This window comes from Trachypithecus francoisi, unplaced genomic scaffold (assembly GCF_009764315.1).
Source record: "Trachypithecus francoisi isolate TF-2019V2 unplaced genomic scaffold, Tfra_2.0 Contig00057_ERROPOS647011, whole genome shotgun sequence".
Taxonomy (NCBI): Eukaryota; Metazoa; Chordata; class Mammalia; order Primates; family Cercopithecidae; genus Trachypithecus; species Trachypithecus francoisi.
This window is the reverse complement of record NW_022680466.1, coordinates 62766-74923: the sequence shown is the minus strand read 5'-3', so window position 1 is coordinate 74923 and position 12158 is coordinate 62766. Positions and strand designations below refer to the sequence as shown.

At 48.3% G+C, this 12158-nt stretch overlaps 1 protein-coding gene across 6 annotated transcripts in view; it reads right to left on the bottom strand.

The window, feature by feature from the left end:
* LOC117087100 (ADP-ribosylation factor 2-like) overlaps positions 1-11025 on the bottom strand; it is a 45328-nt gene extending 34303 nt beyond the window's left edge. For 3 of the 6 annotated variants that reach the window (XM_033217274.1, XM_033217360.1, XM_033216952.1), the window contains exons 1-2: positions 10900-11025; positions 9985-10108 (exon numbers count right to left, since the gene is read on the bottom strand). The gene's annotated coding sequence lies outside the window, so the exon portion shown is untranslated. Of the gene's footprint in view, positions 1-2015; positions 3034-9984; positions 10109-10652 lie in introns of those variants that run through there. The other 3 variants (XM_033217031.1, XM_033217192.1, XM_033217106.1) reach the window with 3 other exon arrangements.
* Positions 11026-12158: the final 1133 nt, after the last annotated feature.

Below are 12158 nucleotides of genomic sequence, written 5' to 3'. Positions count from 1 at the left end.
CCTCTCCATCTCAAGCAATCCTCCCACCTCAGTCTCCAGAGCAGCTGCGACCACAGGCATTCGCCACCTCGCCCAGCTAATTTTTGTATTTTTTGTGAAAATTAGGTCTCACTCTATTTCCCAGGCTAATCTCAAACCCCCGGGCTCAAGAAGTGATTCTCCCACCTTAGCCTTCCAAAGTCCTGGGATTACAGGCGTGAGCTACCAGGCCCAGCCAGTATCCAGTGTTCTATTGCTGTAACTATCATCTTACTCTCAACCAGTTCTTAGAACTTTTTATTTAAGTATAGTTTACATACAGATATAAACGTACATAACTATAAAGTTCAATACATTTTCATGAACCAAACACACCTATGTAATCAAATCAAGAAAAGATGATTTATCAGGCTGGGTGCAGTGGCTCACGCCTGTAATCCCAGCACTTTGGGAGACCAAGGTGGGCGGATCACCTGAGGTCAAGAGTTCAAGACCAGCCTGGCCAACAGGGCAAAACCCTGTCTCTACTAAAAACACAAAAATTAGCCAGGCATGGCGGTGCACAGCTGCAGTCCCAGCTACTCAGGCAGCTAAGGCACAATAATCACTTGAACCTGGGAGGTGGAGGTTGAAGTGAGCTGAGATTGGGACACTGCACTCCAGGCCAGGGCAACAGAGCGAGACTCCATCTCAAAAAAAAAAAAGATGATTATTGGATCAATTCTCCTTGTGCCTCCTCCCAGTCATTACTCCATAAAAGGTAATCACTATATTGACTTCTAACAGCATAAATGTTCAATATTTTATTTTTCAGTAGAGATCATGGTAGCTTACATAAAGTACATCAATAGCAAAGTTAGACTAACTTTACAGAAATTTACAGTCTCTTTGAGATTAGCCTACTTGAAATGTGAACTTGACATTCTAAGTAAAGACTTAAAAGCAGTGCTGGGTCTACACCTCTAACCAAGCTCTTGGAAGTCTATAAAGATCTTCAGACCAGGCAGGGTGGCTTACCCCTGCAATTCCAGCACTTTGGGAGGCCGAGGCTATAGGATCACTTTATTTTTACTTACTAAGATAACAGAAAACAAGGGAGGATTGCTTTAGGCCAGGAGTACGAGACCAGCCTGGGCAACATAGCAAGACCCTGCCTCTATTTTTAAAAATAATACAAAAAAAAAGACCTACATCCGTGTTCCAGAGACTGTGATTTATTTTCCTTTTAAATTGCTAACCAAAGAAAGCTTTACTCCTGGGCAGGGGAGGGGGAAGACACAAAGAGGATAGGCAATCAACCATTCATTCGAACTCTGGTGACCACAGAGGGGAGGTAACCAAATTCCACAGGCCTCACCGCTGAAATTCAACAGTGGCCAGCAGTAGCTTAATATCATGGATTACGCCCAAATACACAACATTCCTTTCTAGGATGAGGGAAAGCGAGCCCAGAATTTTTCCTATTCACAAATATGGAACATGCTGGGGGAGGGGAGGTATTTCCCGCTCAGATGCCCCCGAGGCAGAGATAGTTCCCCAGATTCCCCCTGCCAACCGCACAGACACACCCCCTTGACATCCCTCTCCTTTCTCTTCTTGCTACTCATGTGCCCCAGACCCCCGCGGTCCTGACACCCCTGCGCCGCTGGAGACCCTCTGGGGTATGATGGCTCCGATTACAGGGCCTTTTTGGCACGCTCACTCTCCCGGCCCCAAGCGCCAAAAGTGCATTAGGGAGAAACGTCGGCAAGACGTCAAGAACACGAACGAGCGCGGTGGCCCAGGTGAGCGAGCGCGGTGGCCCAGGTGAGCGAGCGCGGTGGCCCAGGTGAGCGTGCGCGGCAGCCAGGCACGCCCGGCTCCCGGGGAAGGATGCCGAGTGCCTTTTTTATCCGGGCCGCCAGGCCGCTCCTTCTCAATTTGTGCGCCCCTGGAAGAGCAGAGAGAGGGCCTTGCGTGGAACCTACGAAGCCTCCTTCGGTTCCTCGCTGCTCCCGCCGTCGAGAGGGCAAAGAAGGAACAGCGGAGCCCAATACCTTTCCGCAAGTCACCGCCACCCTCCAGTTTCTGGCCCGCAGACGAAGTGGAGATCCAGCCAGGTATTGAGTGCTGCCGCCCCAGATGAGCCAGAGATTGACCTGTTGCCACTCAAGGTACCGCTACCTACATCACCGCCGACTCCGCTGCCTTTAGGATTTCGGCTCAGCTCAGCTAAACCACAACCGGCGTGGGGACAGGAACAGCAACCAACCAATCACCCACCGCCTCCTGGAGCTTTTGCACCAATGAGCTGGAAGTTTTATGAGTGACGACACATCTGACCAATGCAAGAACAGTAAGGGCCTAGGAGGGAGGGAGCGCCGTAGGCGACGCCACGAAGCCCTGCAATACCCCGTTCATCTTCAAATGACAGTTCAGCGAGTTCCGGCGAGACACGCCCACGTCCTCCATGCCACGTGCGACCAATCAGAAAAGGAAAAGGATTGTCTATTTGCACAGCCAATCCGCTGGGAAAATCGCTGAGGTTTGAGCTAACCCCGGAGCGTTCACACCAACCGGGAGCGGACATGTGGGCAGGGCCAGGTTAATAGTGCCATGGAAGGAAGTTTACCGCAGTTGAGTTATACGTAGAAATTAGTTTGGGGAGGTGTTCCGCGTAGGAAATACCAGACACTGACACTGAAATTAGGCATAAGGAAGGTTTCCTATTCCGCCTGAGGCTAGACTGCCCTCCCACCTCTAAAAAGATTTTCAACAGTTGGGGAAAATACTGGCCACCCGCACCTCGTTAAGACCTCGCAGAACCATTCGTGGTTTCTGAGCAATGCTTTCCATAATCAGTTCCCTAAATGCCCACCTTGTTAGCTAAAAAGGTTACAAACGCCTGTAAATGGTACATAACTGAAATCATCAGAATTACAAATATCTATTAAACATACGCTATGTGCCAGAACCTATATCAAGAACTTTAGCCGGCGCGGCACGGTGGCTCAATCCTGGAAGGCCAAGGCTTTGAGCTAAGAGTTCGAGACCAGCCTGAGCAACATGGCAAAACCCCACCTCTACAAAAAAAAAATTAAAAATTAAAAATAGCCGGGAATGGTGGCACACGGCTGTAGTCCTAGCTACTTGGGAGGCTGAGGCAGGAGGATCACTTGAACCCGGGAGGTCGAGGCTGCAGACAGCCGTGATGACGCCACTGCACTCCAGCCTGGGCGACAAAGTGAGACCCTATCTCAAACAAACAAACAAAGTTGGAAGGTACTGCTAGAATTGACTAAATAAATAAGAAAAAGAATTTTACCTGTAGGACCGTCACATCCAGTGAATTAGAAACTATTTGCCCTGCTGTTTTACAGAAAAATATTAAGTAGCCTGGGTCTGTCCCACTCCTACACCTTAATCTTTTTTTTGTTTGTTTTTTGTTTTGAGACGGGGGTCTCTGTTGCCCAGGCTGGAGTGCAGTGGCACGATCTCAGCTCACTGCAACCTCCACTCGCAGCAATCTCCGCCTCCCCGGTTCAAGCAATTCTCCTGCCTCAGCCTCTCGAGTAGCTGCGATTACAGGCACACACCACTGCGCCTGGCTAATTTTTGTATTTTTAGTAGAGACGGGGTTTCACCATGTTGGCTAGGCTGGTCTTGAACTCCTGAACTCAAGTGATCCACCCACCTTGGCCTCCCAAAGTGCTGGGATTACAGGCATGAACCACCGCGTCCAGCCACCTTAATCTTTTTAAGCAAATACAGAATTGAAACTGCCCTCACAGGATTAAGGAGAGTTACAAGCCAGGCTTTAAGACAGCATTATATATAGTTAGCTATTATCTAGGGTGCACAAGTGTACTTTGACCTACTTCCCTGCAGCTGCTAACTCACTGAACGTCACCCAGCATGCTAGACCACCTGCTACCTGTTTCCCCACGGTTCTTACCATGAGTAAGAATTTCTGACGCTAGACTCATAAGATCTTTCTGCTCAAGAACTGTTTGTTTTTCAGATCCTGAATTCTGACATACCCCACCAAGGAACCCACTCAGCACAAGAATGAGGTTTCTTGGTCTCCCTGTCTCATGACTTCGCCCTTCACTTCTTGACCAATCATCGATCCCCACACTACAGCCCCTGTCCAGAGGACTTAAAAACCCTGTCCCCCAAACCTCTCAGGGAGGTGGATTTGAGGCTTCTTCCCATCTCCTCGTTCAGATGCCCTGTGATTGTTAAACTCTTTCTTTGCTGCAGCCGGGTGTCTCTGTATGCTGACTCACTGTGCATTGGGCAAACAAAACTATTACAATTACAGTACTGTACTTACTCTTCTAATTACAGTGCTTGTAATGTATGAGGGTTAATATAAATACATATGACTCCTTAAAAATTAAAGTATCTTTTTTCTGACTATAAAAATTATACATAGCTGGGTGTGGTGGCTCACACATGTAATCCTAGCACTTTGGGAGGCCAAGACTGGTGGATCACCTGAGATCGGGAGTTCGAGACCAGTCTGACAAACATGGAGAAACCCATCTCTACTAAAAATACAGATTTAGCCAGGCGTGGTGGCACATGCCTGTAATCCCAGCTACTCGGGAGACTGAGACAGGAGAATCGCTTGAACCTGGGAGGCGGAGGTTGCGGTGAGCCAAGATCTCACCATTGCACTCCAGCCTGGGTAACAAGAGTGAAATTCGGTCTCAAAAAACAAAAAAATTATACATAGTCATTTGTTAAAGTACATGGGAAAAAAGACACTCCCCTCACCAGAGAGACAGAGGGAGAGAGACAAGAAAACGAGTCAGGGGAGGAAAAGGAGGAAAAACAAATAATCACCCATCATCCTACCATCCAAATATAATCACTGTTACCATTTTGGTTTATTTTTATTTTTATTTGAGACAGGGTCTCGCTGTTACCCAAGCTGCAGCACAGTAGTACGATCTTGGCTCACTCCAACCTCTGCTTCCCCAGACTCAAGCAATCCTCCCACCTCAGCGTCCCCAATAGCTAGGACTACAGGCATGTACCACCATGCCTGGCTAATTTTTGTATTTTTTGTAGACAGGGTTTCACCACATTGCCCAGTCTGATACTGAACTCCTGGACTCAAGCGATCCTCCAACCTCAGCCTCCCAAGGTGCTAGGATTACAGCTTGAGCCACCTTGTCTGGCCAGCTCTTTCAAACAGTGGATTTTTATAGAGCAACAGGAACTCTCATTCATTGCAAAATGGAACAGCCACTCTTGAAGACAGTTTGCTGTCTCTTACAAAATTAAACATACTCTTACCCAAAGGAGCTGAGTAAGAATTGGGTATAAGTAAAACATGTCCACACAAAAATCTGCACATGGATGTTTATAGCAGCTTATTCATAATTACCAAAACTGGAAAGGAACCAAAATGTCCTTCAATGGGTGAATGGATAAATAAACTGTGGTACATCCAGACAGTGGAATATTATGCAGCACTATAAAGAAATGAGCTGGCCGGGCGCGGTGGCTCAAGCCTGTAATCCCAGCACTTTGGGAGGCCGAGACGGGCGGATCACGAGGTCAGGAGATCGAGACCATCCTGGCTAACACGGTGAAACCTCGTCCCTACTAAAAATACAAAAAACTAGCCGGGCGAGGTGGCGGGCGCCTGTAGCCCCAGCTACTCTGGAGGCTGAGGCAGGAGAATGGTGTAAACCCGGGAGGCGGAGCTTGCAGTGAGCTGAGATCCGGCCACTGCACTCTAGCCTGGGCGACAGAGCCAGACTCCGTCTCAAAAAAAAAAAAAAAAAAAAAAAGAAATGAGCTGACCGGGTGCAGTGGCTCACACCTGTAATCACAGCACTTTGGGAGGCCGAGGCGGGCAGATCACCTGAGGTCATGAGTTCAAGACCAGCCTGGCCAACATGGTGAAACCCCATCTGTACTAAAAATACAAAAATTAGCTGGGCATGGTGGCAGGTGCCTGTAATTCCAGCTACTCAGGAGGCTGAGGCTGGAGAATCGCTTGAACCCAGGAGGTGGAGGTAGCAGTGAGCGGAGGTTGTGCCATTGTACTTCAGCCTGGGTGACCAGAGAGAAACTGTGTCTCAAAAAAAAAGGATTTATTTTTTGAAGGTGAAGTTTTTTGTTATCCCTTTGCCAGCAGTTGTTTGCCCTCGAATGTCCATTTTGCTCTGTGCTTCCAGACTTTTTTTTTTTTTTCTTTTTTGAGATGGAGTCTCGCTCTGTCGCCCAGGCTGCGGTGCAGTGGCACTATCTCGGCTCACTGCAAGCTCCGCCTCCCGGGTTCACGCCATTCTCCTGCCTCAGCCTCCCGAGTAGCTAGGACCACAGGCACCCGCCACCATGCCCGGCTAATTTTTTGTGTTTTTTAGTGGAGACGGGGTTTCACTGTGTTAGCCAGGATGGTCTCGATCTCCTGACCTTGTGATCCACATGCCTCAGCTTCCCAAAGTGCTGGGATTATAGGCGTGAGCCACCGCGCCTGGCCTCCAGACTCTCTTAAACATGGCCTTGCCGTTAAGAGCACCCGGCGCGTGCCCTGGCTTCCCCCAGAAAAGATCAGCTCTGAGGAGTTGGTTCTGAGTTCAAATTCTCCATGAATTTTCTCACTTTTCTTTGTAGGCGTACTTGTTTTCCTAGTTGCTGGAATTGTCATCGTTGGCAGTTTTATTTATGTGTAGCCTGGAAAACTCAGTATTTTCTTCAGATTTGAAAGCGAATTGTGATTATTTTTATTAAATATTTGTCTTTAATAAAGGCAACTTGTATCTTCGACAACCTTGTCATTCCCCAGCGTTGTTTCATTTTAGACACTATATATGGTAGAATCTGAATAAAATATGCCCTAAATTCAGCCTTGTTGAACTTCAATGTTTCCACCATACTGTTCCTCCACTGGAATCTCAGAATATCTAACTTCAAGCACCCTGGGAGGAGAAAGATTCTGTCGAATGGATTCCCTTTCGCTTTTATTTTCTCCACTATCATATCTCTCTTCATATTTGTGTAAGACAATAGGGAATGATAGGATTTGTTCTCTTTCTTTTCTCACAGTTAATTAGAATAAATCGGGTTTTTTTTTTCCCCAGCATGAGAAAAGAAGGGAAATAACTAGAAGAGCTGAGCATGCATAGTGATTTAAATTTGAGAACTAATAAAATCAGACAGTGACCTGAAGATGAACTAGGGACAGAAGAAAAAATTAACGCCAGCTGGGCGGGGTGGCTCATGCCTGTAATCCAAGCACTTTGGGAGGCCAAGGCGGGCGGATCACCTAAGGTCAGGAGTTCCAGACCAGCCTGGCCAATATGGTGAAACCCCATCTCTACTAAAAATACAAAAGTTAGCCGGGTGTGGTGGGGGGCGCCTGTAATCCCAGCTACTCAGGAGGCTGAGGTGGGAGAATCGCTTGAACCCGGGAGGCGGAGGTTGCAGTGAGCCGAGACTGTGCCACTGCACTCCAGGCTGGGCAACAGAGCCAGACCCTGTGTCAAAAAAAAAAAAAAAAAAATTCACGTCAATTTCATGAAGTCTCACACTGAACCTGAGGACCAGGCTGCTTCCTTGACCAAATCAGATGTTAGCTAAATCATGGGTGGGTCAGAGAGGTTATGAGGAAATACAGGAAACTAGTTGAGTTCTGATCTACTAACTTGCAGAAGTTACTAACGTACAAAAACAAATATTAGAATGGCTTGGGGAGTCCAGAGGGTTAGGTTCTCTTCTTTGTCCCTATCTGCCCGTCACCTGTGTACCTTCATATCTCTGAGCCCAGTTTCCTTATTTGTTTTTGTTCGTTTGTTTTTGAGATGCAGTCTCACTCTGTCACCCAGGCTGGAGTGCAATGGCATGATCTCGGCTCACTGCAAACTCCGCCTCCCAGGTTCCAACGATTCTCCTGTCTCAGCCTCCCAAGTCGCTGATATTACAGGTGCCCACCACTACGCCCAGCTAATTTTTGTATTTTTAGTAGAGACAGGGTTTTGCTGTGTTGTTCAGGTTGGTCTCGAACTCTTGACCTCAGGTGATCCACCTGCCTTGTTCTCCCAAAATGCTGGGATTACAGAGGTGAGCCACCACGCCTGGCCTAGTTTCCATCTTTTTTTTTTTTTCCTTTTTTTTTTTTTTTTGGCACCTTGAATTTGAACCTAGAAATCAAAGAGATTTTGTCCAAATAATTACCTGATCGAGAAAATGACATTGGCTCTCAGTCCAATAATCTGACATTATTTTCAAGGTTGGAAAATAATGCAAACGTGTTTCTCCATCTCACTGGTTAATTTGTCTTGTTTTACTAGGTAAGCTAGACTGCAAGTACAAATGTCTTCAATTTCTCCAACAAGGAAGAATATTTATCATCTTGGAAGGATATGCCTGCTGGAAAATTTCCAGTGTATCAGCTAATGTGCGTATCTACCCATTATAAGAGGCCCTCTGTGCCCTCTCAAAGCCCTCCGTGCCTTCTCACAAGTAGTAAAAATTAAATAGAATCATTTGTACAGCCCTGCAGGGCCTGCCAAATAAATTGCAGGCAAACATAGCTCCTGTCCTTCAGGTCCTTAGCATCCAGCAGGAGGGGAAGGATTGTAAGACATTGCTCCAGATACTCCACATGTCTCTGCATCCTGTTTGTGCCTTGCTCTGACATTCAAGGTCATCTTAGAAATAGAGGGGTGCTGATTCTGCATCACCCTCTGAGTAATCCTTGCAGCGATAGTCGATAAGTAACAAATGTTTTTGCTGCCCCAGATTCACTCTGCCCTTTTCTGGTAACATCTCTTCCTAATGTATTACCCTTCCCAGGAGTAGTGGCAATTTAGGAGAATACCGACAGGACAGCAGTTAGTATTCTCCTAACTAACCTAAGAAAACAAACCTCAAAAGGCAACACTTCAGAGACTGTGACACTGTATGGGGAGCCATCTGTGTATAGAAAGCCTCCTCTTGCCCCTCCAACTGTAACTCACAGGTCAGCCACACATGCCATGCAAGCCTAGGCTTTCTGGGAGCCCCATGGACACTTAATTTTACAGCCCTGTCACAGCCAGTTTTAGGATGATGGAGTTGCCATCTGTTTGTTTACTGTCAGAGAAACTTGTTTTCTACAATGATGGATAAAGCTAGAGAACAGAGCAAAATGGAGAAAGGACATGGAATTTTAAAGTGAAAGGAAGACCGGCTGATGCAATGCAGTATTCTAGCTGCAGTCAGCTGCGGGGTGGGGTGGAGTGTTTGTTTTAAATGAATATGTCTTTTCTCTTTGCAGGATCAAGGACAAACACCTATAGTCAGAAAAATCAATTCATTCTAGAACGCCTGAGTGGGCAGGAGAGATGATAGAATCCTCCGTGGAAAGGAAGGACTGTTGCTATGGAAACCAGATGATCCTTCAGTGGGGGCCACAATGCACTTGCCAGGCTGCCTAACCCTGTGTATTAACATCATGGCTGGGCATGGTGGCTCACCCCTGTAATCCCAGCACTTTGGGAGGCTGAGGTGGGCGGATCACCTGAGGTCAGGAGTTGGAGACCAACCTGGCTAACATGGTAAAACCCCGTCTCTACTAAAAATATGAAAATTAACCAGGAGTGGTGGCACATGCCTGCTAATCCCAGCTACTTGGGAAGCTGAGGCATGAGAATTGCTTGAATTTGGGAGGCGGAGGTTGCAGTGAGCCAAGATTGTACCACTGCACTCCACCCTGGGCAACAGAGTGAGACTCTGTCTCAAAAACAAACAAACAAACAAACAAACAAAAAAACAATTCCCTCAAAATCACTTTTGGAAAAAGGCACCGGCCTATCTCCCAGGTGAGCGTCCTTAATTTTGGCAAAATAAACTTGTAAATTGATTGAGACCTGTCTCAGATACATTTTGGTTTACAGGCTCAGTGCAGATCTTGGAAAATAATGAATATTCTTAGGCTATGAGGGATGGAAGGATAAATTCTCATAATTATCAGCTCCAGCATTCCTTCTGTAGGAACAAACAATGCTAAGTAAAAAATCTTACCTTTATTATTTCACCTTTTTTTTAGGTTATGATGACTCCATTCAAACAAATAACCTTCACAGTTGCTGGTCAAACAACTTTCTGTCTTTGCCTTCGAAGTCAGTAGGACATGAATATATCATTTCTAATAGATGAAATAAAAATACTAGTGAATATTGGAAAAATAACAAGTCATCAAAGAAATGAAAATTAAACTAACATGAGGTGTTTTTCTGTTTTTTTTGAGACAGAGTCTCACTCTGTCACCCAGGCTGGAGTGCAGTGGCTCCATCTCGGCTCACTGCAACCTCCGCCTTCCGGGTTCAAGCGATTCTCCTGCCTCAACCTCCCAAGTAGCTGGGATTACAGGAGTGCGCCACCACGCCCAGCTAATTTTTGTATTTTTAGTAGAGACGGGGTTTCACCACGTTGGCCATGATGATCTCGACCTCCTAATCTCGTGATCCACCCGCCTCGGCCTCCCAGAGTGCTGGGATTACAGGCGTGAGCCACAGTGCCCGGTCTTCTTCTTTTTTTTTTTTTTTTTGAGACAGTGTCTCACTCTGTCACCCCAGGCTGAAGTGCAGTGGCACAATCACGACTCACTGCAGCCTCAACCTCCTGGGCTTAAATGACTCTCCCACCTCAGCCTCCCAAGTAGCTGGGACTACAGGCGGACAGGGTTTTACCATGTTTCCCAGGTTTATCTGAAATTCCTGAGCTCAAGCGATCCTCTCGCCTTGGCCTCTCAAAGTGCTGGAATTACAGGTGTGAGCCGGCATCATGGTCAGCCGAGAGTTTTTTTTTTTGGGGGGGGGGCGCGGGTGGGGTCACCAAATTAGCAAAACCCGGCGCAAACGGCCAGGGGGCATGAGACTCGCAGGAGCAGCCCTCGAGCGAGCAACGGACGGACGCGCACGCTGGAAACGGACTAACCTGCCGCCGCCCCGCAGCTCCAGCCAAAATGGCGCCGCCCCTCTGCCCGCCCCGCGCGCGCGCCCTGCGGAGCGAGGACTCCGGGGACGCGGCCGGGGACGCACGCGTCCTCACCGCGGCTGCACGCCTGCGCGAGGCCGGGCGGCGGGGGCGCGCGCGCGCGGCGGGGGCGGGCTTTGCCGAACGCAGAGCTGCAGCCGCCTAACCGGACGTGTTGGCGAAGATCCGGGCCGGGTGAGTGCCGGTCTGGGAGCCCAGGCTCGAAGCAGGGGCGCCGGGCTTGCGGCCACTGCGGGGGTCCAGGCGGCCCCAGGGGAGTGGGAGTGAATCCGAGCAATGGGGCGCGAGGCCAGAGCGGGACTCGAGGGTAGCAGGGGAGCGGTGGCAGAGGATTAGCCCTCCTCAACAACTCCACCCCCCTCGAGGGGAGATGACCCCCTCGTTACCCGCGTCTGCTGCGCCTCCTGTCGTCCTCTCCCGTCCCTTGGGGCTTGTTTCCCTCGTCCTCCACATAGCCGCAGGGTCGCGGTCGCCGAAGCCCCTTCTGACTGGCCCTGGGGGTCTTTCCGCACCCCCTTGCGAGGGCTTATTAGGGGGCGCCGGAGTAACTGCCGGGAGCACGTCTGCTGCATTCGGGGCGAGCGGTGTAGGAAGGATCATCAGCAACCCATGTCTGGCTCTTCACAAATTAAAGGTCGTTGGGAAAGAGGAGGGGGTGCCAATGACTTTTAGTGTTAGAGCCCTGCCATCTGGGGGGACCTGTCAACTGTCGGGTCAGGCGGGAATTTGCTTTAGCTTGGAGTGAGGATGGATTTGGGCTGTCACGTTTTGTTTTTATGGATGACAGTCGCTTCCAATGCAGCAGGATATGCTGTAGTTTCAGGGTTTTAAATTTACTTCCTCTTTAGGCTTTAAGATCGCTGGGTAGGATGGGTTTGGCGAGGAGAGAGAGAGCTGGTTGAGTGCTGTATTGCAGTCTGCCTTGAGCTAAAAGCTCTCAAGGGATGAGTCCTGCCCAGAGATTACACTGGTTATAAACCTGAGGACATTAACTGCGTCACTGGGGGCGAAAGATGTGCTTGACTGATCTCTTTGTACCGGAATTTTTGAATCAGTTTGCACAGATTTATGCATATATGCAAAAGCCCTATCTAAAGGGACTTGTAGGTCATGAGATTCTAGAGTCAGAAGGCATCTTAAAGGTCATTTAGTTTGGCTTCTTTCTCTTCCTTTTCCCCATGGTCTCTCCTTTTAAGGCT